A 15,887-nucleotide genomic window follows, 5' to 3' on the forward strand; every position below is an offset into this window, starting at 1 on the left:
TGTGATTTGATTGTTCTTTTTGGTTAAACCTAATGTTATTTTAGGAAATTAAATATTTAATTTCATTAAAAGGTTTTGTCGAGGCAGTGGTGGATGCTCTCATACCCAAGAAGGTCATGTGCCTCGCCATGTTTGTCCTAGGAACCTATTTTCGAAATAGATATTTAATTGAATTTGTAACATAGGTTGATTTGGATCAACAGTGTTAAGTTTCGCTTGCAATCCAAGTCTAAACCATTAAGAACAGATAAATTAAATTTGGAATCAATAATGTTAAGTTCCGTTTGCGATTCCTAATTTAACTTCTAAAGAGCACAATAGGTTGTTTAGGAAAGGTTCGACACTTGTACAAAATTTTTGTACAGTGGAATCGGTACGATATTCCTAGGACCAACCAATATGGCCTTGGTGGTGTCCTCGATAAGGTCTGTCTAGAGTCCCATTTCTTTCTTTTCACCACCTTCATACCAACAGATAGGAGATATACATCTCCTCCCATATAAAGTCTCGTAGGGTGTCATTTCGATAGTAGCTTGGTAGCTATTATTATATGCGAATTCTGCTAAGCATAGGTATCGACACCAACTTCCTTTGAAATCTAAGGCACAAGCCCGTAGCATATCCTCCAAAACTTGGTTCACTCGTTCTGTTTGTCCGTCAGTTTGAGGATGAAATGCAGTGATAAACTACAGCTTAGTACCAAGAGCTCTCTGAACACACTCGCAGAAGTGTGAAGTAAAGTGACCATCTCTATCAGAAATTATGGTTTTGGGTACCCCATGCAATCTGATGACCTCTTTAACATATATTTGTGCTAGCTATTCAATAGAGTAGGATGTTCTGATAGCTAGGAAATGAGCAGACTTGGTCAATCTATCCACTATTACCCAGATGGCATCGTAACTATTCATAGTTCTGGGTAATCCTACTATAAAATCTATAGATGTATCCTCCCACTTCCATTCTGGGATTTGGATAGGCTGCAGAACTCCGCCCGGTCTCTGATGTTCTGCTTTAACCCGTTGGCATGTCAGGCAAGTACTGATATATCTTGCAATGTCTTTTTTCATTCCAGACCACCAGAAGCGTCCTTTAAGTCTTGGTACATCTTGGTGGAACTAGGATGCATCGCGTAGGGCGTTCTATGGGCTTCATCTAGAATTTTCTGTCGTAGTTCTTCTTGGTTATGGACACAGAGGCGATCACCATAACATAGTACCTCATAGTCTGATACTCGGAACTCCCTATTTTCTCCTTCCTATATTCCTTGCTTGATCTTCTGAATATTAGGATCTTCATCTTGCACTTTTTGTATATCTTCAATCAGGGTTGACACTAATGTCAAAGTGGAGAGCTGCCCAGTAATAATTTCCAACCCAAAATTTACTATTTCTTTCTGTAAGGGATGGGACATAGTAGATATAGATAATAACGTTGCACCAGATTTCCTACTTAGTGCATCTGCCACTTTGTTTACTTTCCCTGGATGGTAGAGGATTTCACAGTCATAGTCTTTGACTAGCTCAAGTCATCTCCGCTGTCTCATGTTTAGATCTTTCTGAGTGAAGAAATACTTTAGACTCTGGTGATCTATAAAAATCTTGCACTGAGCTTCGTATAAGTAATGCCTCCAGACTTTGAGAGCGAAGACTACTACTGCTAACTCAAGGTCATGAGTAGGATAGTTCTTCTCATAATCTTTGAGTTGTCTCGAGGCATAGGTAATGACTCTGTCATTCTACATCAGCACAACTCCGAGTCCCAATTTAGAAGCGTCACTATAAACATCAAAGCTCTCACCATTTTCTGGAAGAGTCAGGATTGGAGCACTAGTCAGTCTCCTTTTTAGTTCAATTAAACTCTTCTTACAATCCTCAATCCACTCAAATTTTCTATTCTTTCTGGTAAGTACTATCAACAAAGAGGCGATCCTTGAGAAGTTCTCTACAAATTTCCTGTAGTAGCCTGCTAGCCCAAGGAAACTCCTGATTTCACTGACATTCTTGAGTCTATTCCAGTTACTTATAGCTTCTATTTTTGTCGGGTCTACCATAACCCCATCTTTGGAAATAATGTGACCTAGAAAGGACACTTAAAGCCAAAACTCGCACTTGGAGAACTTCACGTACAACTGTCTCTGCTGAAGAATCTGTAAACAAGTGCCTTATGTGCGCTTAATGCCTCACATTTATAGGGAAGCACTTTAAGCACTTGATTATGCTTCTTACTCCCAAAATTTAATGGGAAGCAAATCAAAATACTCTAAACATGCACTTAATCCCAACTTTGAGGGCATCTTACTCTTACATATAATAACATCGATCTTTTCTTAACATGCAATAAATATCTCATAATATGCATCTTCTTTTACATGCTTTAAACGTATCAATATATATAACACCGAAGCAACTCATACTACAGGTGAGGGATACTTACATCCTTTCGCTATTCCTTATGATTATACCACTAGGGTTTTGGGGAAATAGCCTCCCTTGTATGCCTTGGTCTCCGAATTTCTCCTCCCCCACGTACTAATCCCCGGAAGAAGACCCTCCTCTTAGATTCTTCTCTTGAAAAACTTCAAAGGATGGAACCCTACAGTTCTTGGCCAAAAATTGAAGGGAGAAGGAAGGAATTTCGGCTAGAGTGGAAGAAGAAGATGAAAAGCTAGGTTTTCATATCTTCCTTTCCCTTTTATACTAAGTGGAAGTTGAAACATCTCTTCACTCAAAATCTGCTTATAAGGAATTGTTTCCTATTGCTAATGTGATGCTTTACCACCACCCTAATGGCTACTTAAACTAAACTCAAGTAAGAGGTCTAGGGTTCAATCTTAGCCCGGGCCATTTATGATAATATTTTTATTTCTTTTCTCTTCTTCTACTTCTTTTTGCTCTATATAAATAGAGGAAATTTATGGGTGTTACAAGAGTTGAGTTCGAGTGAGCTCAACTCTAGGTAGCCGGAGCATCACCCACACAAGGATCAGCTTATGGGATCTGATCTACCTTCTGCCTTATGGAAGGCACCTTCCATGGCTTGGAAGACACCTTCGATGAACAGTACGAATATGCCTTCTAGCCTATGGAAGGAGCCTTCGTTAGTGTTACGTTCCCGCAAGTATACAGTTATATGTCAGTAATATAAAAGATATTGAATCCACAGGTACTAGTATAATTACTAGTGACCTCTCATGTAGAATTAGCTAAACAATAATCAAAAACCAGTTACATGTTAATTAAGAGAAGTTAGATTGAGAACAAGAGAGAGAGAGAGGAACTTAGTTTGGGGAATGTTCTAGGGGTTCAGTTTCATTATGATGATTATCAATGTAACATGGTTTACCAATTACCTATCATCAATTCACATGCACTTGTAAGAAGTTACCGACTCTTCCCTGCAATGGATAAGTCAGCATGATATTTAGATCAACATCTCTTGCCATTAAATAGGAATGATTCCTATGATGTCCATTAATGGGTTACCCCTGTCACTAGGGCCCCTTGGTCATACATTATAAGAACACACTCATACTCATGATAACCATAAAGATGAGGATGATAATTATACACACAACTATATACTTCCATGTGGGGAATTGCCTCACCTTTCAAGGTGGTACCCTAGACGTCCATTAACGGGTTACTCCTATCACTAGGGCCCCTTGGTCATACAATCTAGGGCATCCTCCTACGGGATTAATAACTCTACACAACCATTCAATCAAACATGAGAATTATGTCCAAGACACATGCATTCACATAAGATCAAATAGATATAAGGCATGATAATGTCATCTAGATAGGAAATTGGCATATCTATGAGTTTTTACATCAATCCACATCACAATTACTCCCTTAATCCTAGAAGAAGAGATCTACTCCATGGAAAGAAGAAAGAGATCCAAAGACATAAGAATTACAAGCATCTAAACCCAACAAGAGAGAAAAAGGAAGAGACCGTGTGAAATCACATGGTCGCCTTCGTCTTTTTGTTGCAAGGTCCACACGGGCATGTGGTATCACATGACCTAGTACTCTCTCAACTCTGCTTGTGTCACACGGCCGTGTGAAGTCACATGGCCGACTTTATAGAGTGCACAAGGGTTGAGTTTTCTCCTTTTTAACTTCTCTAGCACCTTTACACCCATGAGATGATCATGGCAAGCTCGTGGAGGTGACTCACAACTTGAAAATAAAATAATGAAACACTTAGATAAACTAAGAGAAAAAAAAATAAAAAATGAACTATCTAAAAAGAACCCTTGGGTTGTCTCCCAAGAAGCGCTTATTTTAGGTCTTTAGCTTGACCCCATCTCCGTTGATGAGGATTATACCCATGGAGGTACGACTTTCCCTCCTTGGGATGGTGTTGCTGACTCTTCCTTCATTCTTTCCCTTATAGGGAAGATGTACTTTCCATTATTTATTGGGGCCCTTCTCCCAACTCTTGCCAGATCATGTGTTTCATCCGGCGGCCTCCCATGAGGATGGAAGTTCCATTCCTCAGTTTTATAAGTATCCACCCTGCTGCACATACTTACTAGAAATGAAGAGACATCATAGGGAATTCAGATAAATCAAATTCTAACCTTTCCTTACCAATAGCCAAAGATAGTCTATGATTCTTCACATCAATTATGGCTCCAGCGGTCGCAAGGAAAGGTCTTCCCAAAATGATTGGGATCTTTGGATCCTCTTCCATTTCCAAAATAACAAAATCTGTGGGTATGATACAACCATCCACCTCTACCGACACGTCCTCAATGATATCCATTAGGTACCAGTATGAATGATCAGCTAACTAAAGTGTCATAGTAGTAAGTTTAAAGTTTTTGAGACCTAGCTTATTACATACTAAATCTGGAATGAGGCTAACATTTACTCCAAAATCATAAAAAACTTTTTCTATAAATTTAGTGTCTATTGTGCAAGGGATAGAGAAGCTCCTAGGGTCTTGAAGCTTTGGGGGAGTGGTTGCCATGAATAGGGCACTGCATTCTTTCGTCAACACTATAGTCTCAATCTCTTCTTTCTTTCTTCTATTGGACATGATATCCTTTAAAAATTTGGCAAACTTTGGCATTTGTTAAAGAGCATCAATCAAAGGGACTTCAATACAAATCTCCTTGACCTTCTCTAGAAATTTGTTGAATTCTTCATCCTTTTGTGTCATGGCTAGTCTTTGTGGAAAAGGGACTATTTGACTTTGTAATGGAAGTGAAAGAGTCCCTTCAACCTTCTTGATAATCTCCTCATCGTCTTAGATCTGAACTGGGTTAGGTGTGAGAAGAGAGGGCTCTTCTTGAATATTAATCCCTTTTGGAGTAGTCACTTGGGGATCTCCCAAGGTTCGTCCGCTCTGGAGTTCTATTCTATTACAGTGTTCCACTAGATTTACATCAGGTTTACCTTGGAATACTCCTGGTGTTCTTGAAGAAGATGAAGCTATCTAGGTAATCTAGCTATCTTGCATCATTTGGTGTTTTTTAGTGTTATCCATTCTTTGAGTAAGCTGCTTGATTTTATTCTTCATTTCCTTTTATTCTACAAGAACTTCCTCAAGCAATTTTTCTATCCTAGATAGTTGATTGCCTTGTGATGGTTGTTGTTGATAGCTTTGTTGTCCAGGTTGATAACTTGGCCTTGCCCCTGTGGATGGTCCTTGATCTTGGTTGTTCCAGTAATAAAAATTTGAATGATTCTTCCACCCAGGGTTGTATGTGTTGGAATACAAATTGTTTCATCTCTGATTATACTCACTATTATGTCACACTACTCAAGTTGATCTATTTGTGCAAAGATGGCTCCCAAAGGGCAATTGTCTTGAGTGTGATCCGTGCTTCCATAGGTTTCACATACACATACAATTGTGTTGGTCATCTTAGTTCCCATTTTTTCAAGTTTCTTAGATAGAGCATCCAAATTTGTCGATATTAGAGTGATTGCATCCACATCAAACTTTCTTGATGCTTTGATACGGTTTCAAGAGAAAGAGCCTCCACATCTTTTAGAAGTCCACTAATAATGGTTCTGAGTTACACTCTCTATGATATCTTTGGCCTCATCTAAGCTTTTGGTCATTAATACCCCTCCAGCTGCAGAATCAAGGGGCACCTTCATGTGATAATTGATGTCATTATAAAAGAGTGCAAAACTAACCATTTCTCAAGTCCATGATGCGGGCATAGCTTGAGCATGTTTTTGAATCTATCTCATGCCTCAAATAATGATTCTGAATCTGATTGTCTAAAACTTGCTATTTAATTCCTCATATGGGTGGTTTTGCTGGGAGGATAGAATTTATCAAGAAATTATTACTCGCATTATTCCCAAGATATGATACTATTAACATGTAAGGAATTAAGCCACTGCTTAGCTCTATCTCTTAAGGAAAACCCAAATAACAATAATCTTACTACTTTTGCTAGAACTCCATTCATCTTTATTATGCTTCAAATTTCATAAAAGACTTCCAAATGTTGGTTTGGGTCCTTATGTGGTCCACCTCCAAATTAATTTTATTAAACCATTGTGATTACCACAGGCTTAATCTCAAAATTATTGACTTCAATAGGTGGTCTGGTAATGCTAAACCGAAGCCCATGTGTATATGGTGTTGTGTAATCTTTGAGAGGTTTGCTTGCTATTTCAAATGATTCTTATTCTTCTTGATGTTTTTGCAGGTATCTTCTTCTTCAGTATGTTCTATCAATTTCAAGATCGAGTGGTAATAGATCTCCTACGATATTAGATCTTCGCCTGCAAGAATAAGATTATAGATATTCCAATCATAAATTATAAATGTAAAAGAAATAGAATTTTTTTAGTTTTTGAAGTAGAATCAAAATGCTAGAAATCTAAAGTGCATAATTTAAATTGCAAAAAGAAAAGAAAATTATAGAATTAAAAGTAGGCAAAAGATGAAATTACAAAATAGAATTGCAAAAAATATTTACAATAAAAGAAAAGAAAATAAGTTTAGACTAACTCAAATTATTGTTAACTAATGTTATAAATGCAGTCCTCGGCAACAGTACCAAAAACTTGTTACGTTTCCACAAGTGCGCGGTTATGTCATCAGTAATATAAAAGATATTAAACCCATAGGGACTGGTATAATCACTAGTGACCTCTCACATAGAATTAGCTAAACAATAGACAGAAACTAATTACGTGCTAAGTAAGAGAAGTGAGATTGAGAACAAGAAAGAGAGAGAGAGAGAGAGAGAGAGAGAGAGGAACTTGGCTTGGGGAATATTCTAAGGGTTCAGTTTCATTGTGATGCTTATCAATATAACATGGTTCACCAATTACCTATCCTCAATTCACATGCACTTATAAGAAGTTACCGACTCTTCCCTATAGTAGACAAGCCGACATGATATTTAGATCAACATCTCTTGCCATTAAATAGGAATGATTCCTATGAAGTCTATTAATGAATTACTCATGTTACTAGGATCCCTCTATCATACATCATAAGAATACACTCATACTCAATAACTATAAAGATGAGGATGACAATTACGCACACAACTATCTACTTTAATGTGGGGAATTGCCTCTCCTTTCAAGGTGGTACTCTAGACGTCTGTTAATAGATTACCCCTATCACTAAGGTCCATTGGTCATACGATCTAGGTCATCCCCCTACTAGATCAACAACTCTACACAACCATTCAATCAAACATGAGAATTAAGTCGAAGATACATGCATTTACAAAAGATCAAACAGATACAAGGTATGACACATCTATATAGGAAATTGACATATCCATGAGTTTTTACATCAATCCACACCACAATTACTCCCTTAATCCAAGAACAAGAGATCTACTCCATGGAAAGAAGAAAGAGATCCAAAGATATAAGAATTACAAGCATCCAAATCCAATAAGAGAGAAAAGGGAAGAGATGCTTATCCAATGTTATAGGGTGATCTTCGAATCCAATCCCAAGCTTTTAGAGTTGATGAGGAAATGGAAATGACTTTGGATTGTCGAACGAAGACTGGATAAGATAGAGATCACCACCAAGATGGAACTCCCAAAGGGAGAACCTTCCTCCCCTTGGAAAGGGGAAGAAATCCCCTTATACAGTGCAGGGCAGGGCCTGGCACACTATGGCCGTGTGGCATCCACATAGCCGATGTCTTCTTGGCTTCAGCTAAGGTCACATGGCCGTGTGAATTTACATGGTCGTGTCTTGTTTGTTCTTTGGATGAGTGGCACGACCATGTAGGATCACACGATTGTGTTCTGCTTGCTTGCTGGATAAATGGCATGACCGTGTGGGATCACACGGTCGTGTTCTACTTGCTTGTTGGATGAATGGCATAGCCATGTGGGATCACATGGCCATGTCTTACTCCTCCTCTAATTGGGCCACATGTCCATGTGGCTTCACACGGTCGTAGTCATCCTCCCTTCTGCTCCTTTGACACTGTCATGTGGGATCACACAACCAATGCCATTTGCCATCATATACTCTCTAGATTATCAACGAACATCGTTTTCACTCCAAAATGACTCATGTCAATAGAAAAGTACACAAATAGCAGATCTCCGGCAAAGAAGAGGAATTATGCTAAAGATAAGATAAGAGGTGTAAAAATACATGAATCAAGCATAAGTAAAGTATATGATATGTGTGTCAAAACATGCATAAGAGTGTATATAATCTATGCACATCAGTTAGACGTTAGCCGAGAATAAAGTTTTATCCTCAGTGGATAAACTATATCTGATAGAAGGCGCCTTGGACCTCTTTGAAGGTACCTTCAAGCTGTATATAACATTTTCTAAGGGTGATAAAAAGACCCCTGGACCTAGCAAATTAACAACAATTCTTGTATTCATTTCCTAGCACATTTATGAGCATTCAACGAGTATAACGGGCTTCTTCACCTACACAAAATATATCTTTTTAGTGTTTTCTTTTACCTTGGATTAACAACCACCTAGGTTGTAGCCAAGTAATTTCTTAGTCTCTTCTATTTTATTAATTGTTCAATTTCCTTTTTATAAGTGTATTACTAATCTGAGTTGAAAGATCGAGAAGGGTTTAACTTTATTTTATACAAGAAATTCACCCCCCCCCCTCTTGCCAGCCTCGCTGCTCCAACAGGTTAGTACTTTATCTGAAGGCTTAGTTGATGGAGATATTTTCAAATCTTTAGTAAAAAAAGCCTCCAACTAATTTTGAAGGGTTATAAATCTAGGCACTTAAATATAATCAAGTCAAGGAAGCCCAATCAGCTAAGAGAAAAGAAATGCCAACTCTATCTCTTGTCCCCACTCATTAAGATCAGAGAGCTCCTCTCCACACCCTTGCAAAATCAAGAATTCACAAATCAAAAAGGAGAAAAGTGGTACAAGCCGTGGAGGTAGCCTCAATTCCTACTTCTGAATTTGGTTGAAGATCCCCTGAGGTGACTCAGTACTGTGCCTACCATCAATAAGTACTCATTCCATTTAAGATTGTTAGCAATATGCAAGGGAGTTGAAATGAATAGTTGACCAGTAGAATGCTAATCGGAGTGAGTCAAGTAAGAAAAAGTCTCCTGAACCCTACAAATGTCGTTGCCACAATGATGTCAATCGACACACGAGTCGGTGATCTTGTTCTCCCTCAAAAGAACCCCGAAGCTCTTCTCAGTCTCGTCAAAAGACCGAATAAAAAGATACAAAGGACAAGATTGATGCTCGAGGGACTATAAACATAATCTCAGGTGGACCACAAATAAGGACACCACTCAAGCCTAAAGGACTTATGGCAAAATGCTGAAAAGTTATGCTGTTAGCACTAGTTGGAGAGGTGGGCAAGGTCTTTCCATAAATTTTGGACCTGATGTTCTAGCAAGAGTTGAGCCCCCCCCACCCCCCCCCCCAGTAATTAAAGCTTTCATTTCTGATTATTTAGTAAAGAGAGTATTCAGTGTCACCAACAGTTCTATCAATATCATCTTTAAAATTGCTTTTGATAAGATGTAGTTGGACAGTGAGAAGCTTGATCCCATAGATATTCCCCTGTATGGTTTCACGGGATACGAGGTACAACCTATCGATTATATTAACCTCTTCCTTTCCTTGAGAGAGGTTCCACTAATGTGAATTCGACAAACATCCTTTATAATTGTAAACACCACCTCGGTCTTCAATGTTATACTAGGGAGGTTAGTACTAAGAGTGGTCTCCACCTTTATTTAGAATATTTGATATCTTTCCTTATTTGTAGATTGAGAGGAAGATTTTAATTTTGATAAAACTTTCCTTTTTTGTAACCATGTTCATGATTTAAAAAGAGAGTTTTAAAAATTAAATATTTTCTTTTATAGTTTTCTACAAAAGATTAAGAGAAAGATTAGATATCTTTCCTTATTTGTAGATTGAAAGGAGATTTTAATTTTAGAGATAACTTTCCTTTTTGAAAATCAACCACATGTTTAAAAGAAAGATTTTAATTTATAAAATTTCCTTTTATAACCAACCATGAAGGGATAAATTATTAGAGAAATTTTAATTTTAAAATTTTCGGAAACAAATAAGGAAGTTTTAATTTTATGTTTAAAACTTTCCTTATTTGGAGCATGGGGATGTGGCCAGCCATAGCATGGTTAAAAGGAAAATTTAATTAATTTTTCCTTAATAACCAAAGGCAAGGAATATAATGAAATTTTAATAATAATTAAATTTCCTTATTTGTCAAGACCAAGGAATATAAAAGAGGGGGTAGAGGTGCCTTCACCTTAAGAACATCTATTCTATAGTTCCTCCTCTTTTCTTTGGTGTGTGGCCGGCCCTATTCCTTCCTTTTCTCTTCTTCTTTAGTGGCCGCATTATCCTTCCCTTGGAGCACTTGTTGGTGACCGGTTCTAGCTAGGAGAAGAAGGAGAGAAAGGAGGCTTTGCTCATGTATCCCTTGGAACTTGGTGGTGGTGGCCGGACCTCTACTTCTCTTGGAGAATTGGTGATGGTTGAATCTAGCTTGGAGAAGAAGGAGCTTGGTGGTTCTCATCTCGGAAGATCGTTGCCCACACAACGTTCGAGATTAGAAGAGGAATACGGTAGAAGATCAAGAGGTTATTTGTTTACAAAGGAAGATATAACTAGTAATTGTTTTCCGCATCATACTAGTTTTTCTTTGTATGAATTCCAAACACAAGAGGCATATGATTCTAGAGTTTCAAATCTATGATTCAAGTTTGTGTTTTTTTTTATTTTTTGAATTTGTGATTCGATTGTTCCTTTTAGTTAAACCTAGAGTTATATAAGGAAATTAAATATTAAATTTCTCTAAAAGGCTTTGTCTAGAAAGTGGTGGTTGCTCCCATATCCAAGAAGGCCTAGTGCCTCGCCATGTTTAACCTGGAAGTCAATTTTGGAAATTAATATTTAATTAAATTTATAACATAGGTGGATTTGGATCAATAATGTTAAGCATCGTTTGCAATCCTAATCTAAACCATTAAGAACAGATAAGTTAAATTTGGAATCAATAATGTTAAGTTTCGTTTGCGATTCCTAATTTAATTTCTAAAGAACACAATAGGTTATTTAGGAAAGGTTCGACACTTGTACAAAATTTTTGTACAGTGGAATCGGTACGATCTTCCTAAGACCAACCAACAATTGGTATCAAAGCTAGGGTTTGCCTCTGTGTGTTTGGTTTTCAAAATTAATTATGCACATGTCATACGTAATTTAGGCAGGATAATAGTAGGATGTGCTAACTCTGTGGTTGCAGGCTCCAACTATTATGGCTTACAGATATTGTGTGTGATTGGACCCTTGGACATGTCAAGGGCATTTTATTGTGTGTGCATGATTGTAATATTAAATACAGCAGGAGCTGTATTAGTTATTAGGATTTTACATTTTTGTTTCGATCTAGATTACATGTACATTCCTTTGTGGAATATAGGATCGATATATGTAAAATTCTATTTTTGTCGCGGATCGTATCCTTACAAGGTGTGGTACTATTGGAGGACCAAAAGCGCAGCGAAAAAGGAAGCTTGATGGACCCGACGGCATGAACCCTAGGGTTGGCAGCATGCGAAGGACAGTGATGGAAAAAGGTCATAATAGTTGGAAAATTAATTTTTATATTTATTGGTTTTATTTACTGTAATGTGTGTGATGTGTGCAAACTAGGTTAAAATTCCTCACCTTAAATAACTAAGTGGGAGAGAGATTTTTAAATAAATTTTACGATCTCCATTATTGGTTTGTAAGTGATGCAACAAGCTTACGTGTTGGCTCTGAGTGCCTCCCTCCACAACGGATGGGTTTGTTGCGGATCACTAGATCAAACTTTCTTTTTGGATGGTTATAAGAAATTATTTAGGAGTGTGTGATCTTCTCCAACTGAAGGGGCATAATCCTATTTAATGGACTAAGTATCAAGTAATGGTATACACTTAGACGCATTCAATAGTATCCTCCCCAACGGAGTCACTGCTATTATTTTGTGTGATCAAAGGAAAACCAACTATTAATTTTATTTGTCATAAAGTTAGGATGACAAGAGAATAAAATTAATGGGTAATACCCTCCTCTTACAAATGTTGAATTTGTATACGTCCACACTAACGTGGCATGCAAAATTCACGGTGTTTTGAGGTGTTAGTAAATTTAAATAGTATTGTTTGAGGAATCAATATTATTTTAAATTTAGAGTCCTGACCAAAGTTTATTTTGTGATTCTTAGGATGACTTTTAACCCACTGGTCATTATACTGAAAGAGAACAAACTTACTGGTCCAAACTATATTGATTGGAAAAGAAACCTGGACATTGTCCTAACTGCGGAGGGCTATAAGTTTGTACTAGCAGAGGAGTGCCCTAATGTGCCTAATGGTGAATCTACTCAAGAGGAGATTGAGAATCATAGGAAATGGGTAAAAGCATATGAGATGGCACGGTGTTACATTTTGGCTTCAATGTCAAATGTGTTGCAACATCAGCATCAGGATTTACCAACAGCTTATGATATAATGAATAATCTCAAGGATCTCTTTGGTCACCAGGATCGGGCTGCTAGGCAAGAAGCTATGAGAAAGTTAATGACAACCACCATGTCAGAAGGTACTCCCGTAAGGGATCATATCCTAAAGATGATGGCTTATTTGAACGAAATACAAATCCTTGGAGGTAAAATCGATGGGGAACCCCAGATCGATATTATTCTCCAAACGCTACCCAGAAGTTTTGAGTATTTCCGCCTGAACTATAATATGAATAAAAGGATTCATTGGCAGAACTACTGACAGAACTTCAGGTAGCAGAAGGGCTATTTCGTCAAAATTCTCAGATTCACTATACTAAAAATGGTTCTTCATCTAAGTCAAAAGGCAAGAAGAAGAAGAAAAGGGTTGTTTCAGCAAAGAAGGTGAATAAATCTCTGGGTATAAGACCAAAAGCTGGAATGAAGAAGCCGAGGGGCAAGTGCTTTATCTGCAAGCTAGACATTGGAAGGCTGACTGCCCTCGTAGGAAAGAGAACAATGAAGGTATATCTCATTCTCTAGTAGTTGAAACATGTTTAGCGGTGTTATCTACCAGCATCTGGTGTGTAGATACGGGAGCCACTGATCATGTCTGTAACTCTTTGCAGGGGTTCCAGGAAACCCAACGACTATTTGAAGGAGAGATAACCGTCTATATAGGCAATGCTACTAAGGTGGCGGCTGTTGCAGTGGGAGATGTCTACTTGTCTTTTGATAGGAATAGACGTTTGGTTTTAAGAACTTGTCTTTATGTACCCAATTTTAGAAAGAATTTAATTTCAGTTTCTAAACTGTATTTGGATGGATATTCTATTTCTTTTAGTAACAATGTGGTTATAAAGAGAAATAGGGTTATTATCTGTTCTGGTGCATTGGTTGACAATTTATATACTTTAAATCCAATTTCTCCCACAAAGCAATAAATGAAAATTAATAACATATCTTCTAACTCTAATAAGAAAAAAGAACCTTCGAAAATGAACCAAACATATCTTTGGCATCTAAGGCTTGGTCATATTAACTTAAGCAAGATTCAAAGGCTTGTAGCCAATGGAATCTTGGGTTCATTAGAGTTGGAAAACTTTCCAACCTATGAATCTTGTTTGGAAGGTAAAATGACCAAGAGACCTTTTAAGGCCAAGAGGTATAGAGCCAAAGATGTGTTAGAACTAGTTCATTCTGATTTGTGTAGTCCTATGTCTATCTAGGCAAGAGGTGATTATGAATATTTCGTCTCCTTTATAGACGATTATTCAAGATATGGATATATTTACTTGATGCGCTGCAAGTCTGAATGCTTTGATAAGTTCAAAAAATATAGGGCTGATGTGGAGAAACGTCTTGGTAAAAGTATCAAGACACTACGGTCTGACCGTGGTAGCGAATACCTCTTTGGAGAGTTTAGGAATTACTTATCAGAAGCTGGGATCCAATCCCAATTGTCTGCACCTAGTACACCCCAACAGAATGGTGTGGCAGAATGAAGGAATAGGACTTATGGAAATTGTTAGATCGATGATGAGTTATTCAGAATTACCAAATTTATTTTGGGGATATGCTCTAGAAATAGCAGTATACATTCTGAATATGGTACATTCTAAAATAGTTTCTTCTACTCCCATGGAGTTGTGGAATGGATGTAAGCCTAGTCTGAATCATATCCGGATATGGGGTAGTCCAGCACATGTGCTGAAGGGAGATACTAACAAGTTTGAATCACGTATAGAAGTTTGTCTGTTTGTGGGATATCCTAAGGGAATGAAAGGTGGTTTATTTTATAATCCTAAAAATCAGAAGATCATTGTTAGCACCAATGCTCAATTTTTAGAGGAAGATTATGTAATAAACCATAAGCCCATAAGTGAAATTGTTCTAGAAGAAATAAGAGAGGACACGTCTACTTTAGTACCAACAGTACAAGATGAAGTACCACAAGAGACTGCAACACGTGTCACAGATGATGCACAGCTAAAGACAGTGTCTCGTCGTAGTGGGAGGATTGTGAGGCAACCTGAGAGATTCATGTTTTTGGGAGAATCTTCAGATTTGATCCGGGTAAACATGAACTTGATCCCCGAACATATGACGAAGCACTCCAAGATAAAGATGCAGTATCTTGGCAAAAGGCAATGAATTCTGAAATAGAACTATGTATTCTAATAAGGTCTGAGAGCTTATAGAACCACCAAATGATGTAAAAGTCATTGGATGCAAGTGGATCTACAAAAGAAAAAGAGGGACAGACGGGAAGGTAGAAACCTTCAAAGCAAGGCTTGTTGCGAAAGGGTATACTCAAAAAGAGGGAATCGATTATGAGGAAACTTTTTTACCGGTAGCCATGCTTAAGTCTATCCGGATACTCTTTTCTATTGCCGCTCATATGGATTATAAGGTTTGGCAAATGGATGTCAATACAGCTTTCCTTAATGGAAGTCTTAAGAAAAACATCCATATGAAGCAACCAAAGGGGTTCATTGAAAAAGGCAAAGAGCATCTAGTGTTCAAGCTTAATCGGTCCATTAAAGAAAGCTTCAAGATCTTGGAACATCTGGTTTAATGAAGTAATCCATCCATATGGATTTATTCAGTGTCTGGATGTGTGTATACAAGAAGTGTAACGGAAACGTGGTAGTATTTCTTGTACTATACGTAGATGATATTTTGTTAATTGGCAACAATACCAAAGTATTATCAGACGTAAGGGTATGGTTATCCAAACAATTCGATATGAAGGGCTTAGGAGAATGTGCACACATTCTTGGGATCAAAGTCATAAGGGATCGCAAGAAAAGGATGTTGTGTCTATCTCAAGCTTCATATATAGATACAATCCTTGCTCGTTTTAGCATGTAAAACTCCAAGAAAGGTTTCTTACCT

General features: G+C 37.6%; 1 non-coding gene across 1 annotated transcript; it reads left to right on the top strand.

Annotated features, from left to right (window-relative positions):
• The first annotated feature begins 6,170 nt into the window (after window positions 1–6,170).
• On the top strand, window positions 6,171–6,277 carry LOC122028324. Its single transcript, XR_006124730.1, has one exon. It is a non-coding gene; the product is annotated as a small nucleolar RNA R71 (small nucleolar RNA).
• The last annotated feature ends 9,610 nt before the right edge of the window (window positions 6,278–15,887 follow it).

This window comes from Zingiber officinale, chromosome 10A (genome assembly GCF_018446385.1).
Source record: "Zingiber officinale cultivar Zhangliang chromosome 10A, Zo_v1.1, whole genome shotgun sequence".
In the NCBI taxonomy this organism is placed as follows: domain Eukaryota; kingdom Viridiplantae; phylum Streptophyta; class Magnoliopsida; order Zingiberales; family Zingiberaceae; genus Zingiber; species Zingiber officinale.